Source organism: Tympanuchus pallidicinctus, unplaced genomic scaffold (genome assembly GCF_026119805.1).
Source record: "Tympanuchus pallidicinctus isolate F22 unplaced genomic scaffold, pur_lepc_1.0 scaffold4, whole genome shotgun sequence".
NCBI classification, from domain to species: Eukaryota; Metazoa; Chordata; class Aves; order Galliformes; family Phasianidae; genus Tympanuchus; species Tympanuchus pallidicinctus.
This window is the reverse complement of record NW_026294758.1, coordinates 14,641,470-14,647,712: the sequence shown is the minus strand read 5'-3', so window position 1 is coordinate 14,647,712 and position 6,243 is coordinate 14,641,470. Positions and strand designations below refer to the sequence as shown.

Below are 6,243 nucleotides of genomic sequence, written 5' to 3'. Positions count from 1 at the left end.
ATTATGTAATGGAATTCGGCAAAAACAATCATTCTGAACCCCAAAAATCATCTTTTAATAAGTAAGATTCAGGAACAAGTGCAACTGATCTTCAGTTTTACTAAGATATATCTGCAGATGTTTTATTTAGAATCATAGAATCAGGTTGGAAAAGGCCTTAAAGATCAAGTCCAACCATGACCTAGCCATATTACTATAACAACCCTGCGATGTCATGTTTCATTTCTTCTTCCCTAAGAATAAACTAAATACAGGTTTATATTTCAGGCTTCGAAATTTTCATGAAATAGGGATGAATGAGTTGCTAAGAAGAATGGGAGCTATTCAATTAAAAACATGTTTTAAAATTCAAAGAGGAAAAAAATCTCTCCCTAATCTCTCAAGGGCAAAGCTACTGAGTAGCAGAGAAAAATGCTAATAGCATTTCACAGAAATTAAATTTTGACAATTAAAATAGTTTATTTTCACTGCTCTTGGAACACATTCATAGTAATGGTGGCGTATAGTTTCAAGTTTCAGCTTTACCATCACACAGCTTTCAAGGAGACTAAGAAGTATTTGCAAAAATCTTAATACCTGAACTGCAGTTACTTTATCAAGGTATAGCAGAAATGAACCTGAATTAAACTATGTTTCCTTCAAGACACAGAATGTGTAAGTCAATTTGACTGATACAAAACAAGAGAAATTCCCAAGCAATGAATGGAATAGCATGGATTTAGATCCAGCTCAGATTCTGTGCTGCCAGAAATATATTTAGAGACATGTGGAAAGTATATGAAAGAATACAGCCACACAAATGACCAAAAATGAGGTAGCATTCACGGACAGAACTGTCACCATTAATCAGGTGTGTGCTTTTGCTCACTCCAATCAAGAGGTCATTGAGTTAAGCCTCAGTAGAGAAGATTCATTTCACTTGTATTCAATGTGCGTCAGTAACACCTTCTAATAAATTAATTCTCTTCTTGGGAAGTGGTGTTAAGAAAGTGTTATATACAAGACAATAGATTTAAGAATTTTTTCCACCTTGTACTTTATTCTTTTGAGTCTGAAATTCATCCCTTCTAACTGCATGAGATAGCTATTTCCATTAACATTCTCACAAGAAAGAAATAATGGGTACCACAGCTAAACATAAGGAGGGGACTGATGTCTGAAAGAACGTACTTAGCAAATAGCTATCAGTGTTTTTCTGTCAAGGCAGATGTAGCCAGAAAGATTCTGCAAGTTGTGTCTGGATCTATCAGTATTTGATGTTTTAGTTTTTATCAGAATTGTTGATTTTATTGATTTTTTTTTTTTTATTTTAAATAAAAATAATAATTTTAGTATAAATTTTACTAATCATAGAACCACATAATGGCATTATAGGATATACCTAATAAATCCACAGACAACAGATAACTGAGACAGACTGATGCTGCTTGATTGGAGACAGGTTTAGAATTCAAAATAACCTTAACAAATTGGACTGAAAGCAGTAGGGAGTTAGAGTATGACCTGATGAAAACTATATCATGACCATGGGAAAAATGTAACTGAGGAGAAATCACCTGCAGACCAATATAGAAAAGCTAAGGTATGGCACATACCTGGGCACTGCCACTGCTTCTCTTCCTGCGTGGCCATGAGGGATTTTCCCATTTCTAGTTCTCTCCTTCTCTTGATGTATCATGTATGAGCCCTCCCGACTAATCTTAATGTGTGTGAACTTAATAACCTTCATGAAACATGGGATGTTATTCCTGCACACCACCCTTTTAGCACAGTATTGGCTCCCTGGTCAGTTCAAGCTGAAATAAATCATAGTTGCTGCCAGAAGGGGAAGAACTGCTGTGGCTCCTGCATGTGGCTGTTGCTTCAACACCTCAGTTATGACAGCAAAGTTTGTATGGTTCTTCAGTCTACCAGTCCTTTCACTCCTCAAGCTTAGTTTTTGAATAAAACTCCTCCCATATATTGACTTTGAAAGAGGAGGAGACTTTCGGTGGTGAAAAGCTGGAGACAAACCTTCAGCATGAGAGCAGACTAAATCATCCTCAGCCACTTGTGCATCTCATCCTGAGGAAGAACAATTAAGTCTTTAAGACACAGCAAGAGCCTTCAGATACACAAGAGATGCTAAAGAAAGTCCAGGAATAGTATCTCCATGTTTTAGCAAGTATGACTTGCATTAGCTAAATTCAAATACTAAGGGTAAGGAAGAACTGAAACAAATTACCTGAGAGTTTCATGGCTCCTCCAGCTTTGGAGATCTTTCTAAATGGTTGAGATAAGAACGTATTGCAATCACCATAGATGCAGTCAGTCCTGTCCTTGGAAAAGAGGGAGAATTGTAGCAGCTTTCGGTTTTGCAGCTGTTACTGTTGGAAAAAGTATTGTGGTGTTATTATTGGAAAGAATATCATAGAGAAATGGAAAGAAACAAACAGAGAAGGAATGTTCACCCACATTCAAGGAATGAGGCACACAATAAAAGAATTCACAAAGAAGCAATCTCTAGAAAGAGATATTTCCCCAGTCATAGTTAGCTCTTAAATGGGGCCAGGCTCCACCTCTTCTGGTCACACAGGTGAATTGCCTTCACCTGTGCTCCAATGGCTAACCCAGTCCTTGCCTCAGGTGATCAATCAGTGGTTCAGGCTGTGACTCAACAGTTCCCATGCAGCAGCTGAACAGAGATCAACTGATGGGCTCCTCTCTCCACCAGTCATTGAATAGCCCCCAAATGCCTCCTCTCTACTACCCAATTTTCTTCACCATGTCTTGCAGGTTCCCATCTAGATAAACTCTGAGGTATCAAAGAAGGCAGCCCCTGCATCCAAATTCTAATTACTCCCAGTACATTCGAAGAAAGAGGAAAAGAACACTCAACTTTTTCTTTTACAATGCCTTTCCCACGCTACATACCACTGTACACATATCTGATAGCAATCAGCTAGTCTGACAAAATATGTATGATTCTGAGAATTTATTCTCAGAATATTCTCTTATATTTTCTCTGTATTCTCTTATATTGTCAATAAGATAATAAGATAATATATATAAGATAAAGAATTATCTTCCCCATAAATTATACATGACCCATTTTAAATGCATGTGTCTGAGGAACAGGCAATAATACAAGTGAAATAGGCAGTGAAGCATTATTTCAAAGGAAATACTAGTGGTATTAGATACTTTTTTTCTGTTTCCATCCAAAGCACAGTGCCTCCTGGATCAGAGCATCACATCTATGCACTACTTTTTACAATGAGAATTGTACAAACACCATGGTACTAGATGATCCCATATAAGCTGCTAATATTTTCTGGCCCTTCTCTCCTCATCCCACTGCAAAGAGTACAACAGATGTACAAAAATGTTCAGTGAAGCAGTGACAGATAACAAGAAAAAGAGAGGCTAATTAAATCAGAAGGCAATAAGATGGGGATTTAAACTAATAAAAGCACAATATAGTAACTAACGGACTATATACTGAGCATGGTTTAGGTATATTCTGCTGCTCTTTCATATACAAAATGACTAAGGTGTTTGATTAAATATAAAGGCAAGACTTTACAAGTTTATGATATAAGGCAACAATTAAATCCTGAAGACAAAAGGATTCTTGCTCTTTTGCCTTTTCCTGTACTATCCCAGGTCAACATTTTTAGTGGGGTTAGGCCCATTGCTCAACGTAAGAAATTATCAAAACATCAGTAAAATAGCAGACGTAAGAACTTTGCTGAAATGTGAATGCAGATGGATTGAAGATCTCAGCTTAGATGAATGTTTCCTTAAAAGAGAAAAGGAAAATGAGACATCTAATGATGCTGGCTATTCCTAATTGACTCACAAAAGAAATAATGATAAAAATATAACCTTACTGAACATTTTGCAAAGTAATGCTATCAAAGCAAAGTATATTCACAAAATCTGGCCTCAGTTTGTACTGCTGAAATATAAAGACTAAAAGAGCAATAGTCCACTGAATTTCTGGAAGATTACTCCTATGTGCTTTCTAATTTTTATTATTATTACTTACACTTCAAATACAGAAAATCTACTTGGCAAACAAGGCTGATCTTTTTTTAAAGATCACCAAAATAATTAGACTTAGAAGTCTGAGTAAATCTGATTAAATCCAGTAATGAATTTTGAAATGTGGTTTTAGCCATCCTCTATCAAACTCATGGGGTCTTCCAAAGCAGTTGTTGGCTTCTGTCATTCTGTCTCATTCTGTAGTTCCTTTCAGAATAACAATCCCAAACCCTTTCAAAAAGTACTTCTACCCTTTGAGCACTGAATTTTTGTCTGTTATATATCTGGCTATATTATATATAACTAGCCACTGAAAGGAGCAGCAGTGGAAATCACATCAGGACTATGGGCTGAAGAGCAGCTCTTCTTCAGCTTCTCATTCTCATGTTCCTGACCAAGCTCTCCAGACTGGACACGTGGTGATGGTGAGGTAAAGAAGTTGTTCATGGAATTAAACAGTTAATAAACTAAGATCATTTTTTTCTGAGGACACGTGCTATGTCCCCTACTTTCTCTTGCTGCTCATCCTCTTTCCTCTCCATTCCCTGCTTGCTGTGCTTGATACCATATGACATGACTGTGTATGTGCTAATGGATCAGTCAGCTCATGCATGCTGACTGACAAGATGGCTGATGTCTCTTAGGAGGCGTCTTAGGAAGAAGCTGAACTATAACAATCTTTGCCCCTACTGGGGCACTAATCCGGATTTCTGTTTCCCATCTTGCCCTCTGCTTACAGCTACCAACTAGAAGAAGACAGCCAAGTTCTTCCCCTCTCTCTTTTGTCACAGCTAGATTCAGGTCCCTTTTTGTGAGTAGCTGCCAGTTTCTCACAGTATACATATGAAATAAATATATTTGAGCCTATGACCATCTGTCAGAACAGGCCAAAAATTTAGTGAAAACTAACAGGTAGGTTGCATGGTCAAATATGATTCAAGTTCTTCAAGTTAGCTTTTGGCTAACTTTGGCTATTATATGATTGAGTGCTCTAGAATTGAAGTTTGCAGTGCAGCACAGTGACTCTATCCCTACTTCCCAGGATAGTGTATGGTCTTAGCTAAGAAAAACAAAAAATCCCAACGATGATCTCCATGGACAAAAGAAACACAGTAAGTATATTAGTTTATTCTGAAAAGCCTCATATTTTCCTTGCTTTCAACAGATAATTTACTTGAGAGTCTCCTAATATTAGACCACTAAAACTTTTGGAACATTTGCCACCACTGACTTCTCTGGATTACTAACAGCATAGAAATATTCAGCAGCAACAAAAGTAGCAAAAGTACAATAACAAGGACTGAAATAAGATTTTAATAAGCATAGTGAAATGTAGTATAGATCCTGGGCTGGTGGTTTTATGCATATGATATTAATCAGAAATTCTGAAGCATAGAGAAGCTGCAAGAGTCCTTCAATGTCCATTATGTTTTAGATGGAATATGCTGCTTTTACTGCAATTAAACAAGCCTTGATGCTTAACCAGTTTGCAAGTTGCCTTATGATTTTCTGTGTGGAATAGAAAAACAATGGAGCAGACTGACAATGTTTTCCACTATCATACACACTGCACAGCTGTTATTGACAAGGTACTCAGAAGTATCTGTCTGTATGCTCCTCAGATACTTTTTCTGTTTTGCTCCTTCGTTTTCACACACTAATTCAATGCTCATTATTATTTTAATATTGTAAAATTCCAGTGAACAGAAGACTGAATCCAGAGAAGCACAGCACCTTTTAGTCGTAGATCAGCAGCAGCCTCACAAATACCATGATCATCACTTGGCTTATTTGATATTCTACGCAACAAGCCTGCTTTTAGTCCTCCACTAGAGAGCTAGTACTTCTGGATTCCCATGTGAGTAAGTCATGCCTGCAAAGGCTCTATTATTGCCATTATCCTACCATCTAGAAATGGCAGATTTAAATATTTTAAACAGGAAAGTGACATAAGATGGAGAATAAATATTTTGTGGGCTAATAAATTTCATTTTCTGTTTGGAAATCTGCTGTTCAGAAAACGTTTAAATGCTAAAAAAAAATGCTAGATTACAGAAACAAATTTTATTCTAGCTTCTCACCCATCACATACAAACTGAGGAAAGAAATAATATGCATTTTTGTAGAAACAAAAGTGAGTAACAAGATGGAAATGCCTTTTAGAAGAGGAGGATTGGCAGTCAGTATTTCACAATTGTTTGCAAAGCAGATGGAGCT

The 6,243-nt window shown here is 36.9% G+C and overlaps 1 long non-coding RNA gene across 1 annotated transcript; it reads right to left on the bottom strand.

Moving 5' to 3' along the window:
• Positions 1-544: 544 nt before the first annotated feature.
• LOC128089294 (uncharacterized) lies at positions 545-2,496 on the bottom strand. Its single transcript, XR_008210478.1, has 3 exons — positions 2,455-2,496; positions 2,225-2,313; positions 545-2,064 (listed from the first exon to the last, which is right to left on the bottom strand). It is a non-coding gene; the product is annotated as an uncharacterized LOC128089294 (long non-coding RNA).
• Positions 2,497-6,243: the final 3,747 nt, after the last annotated feature.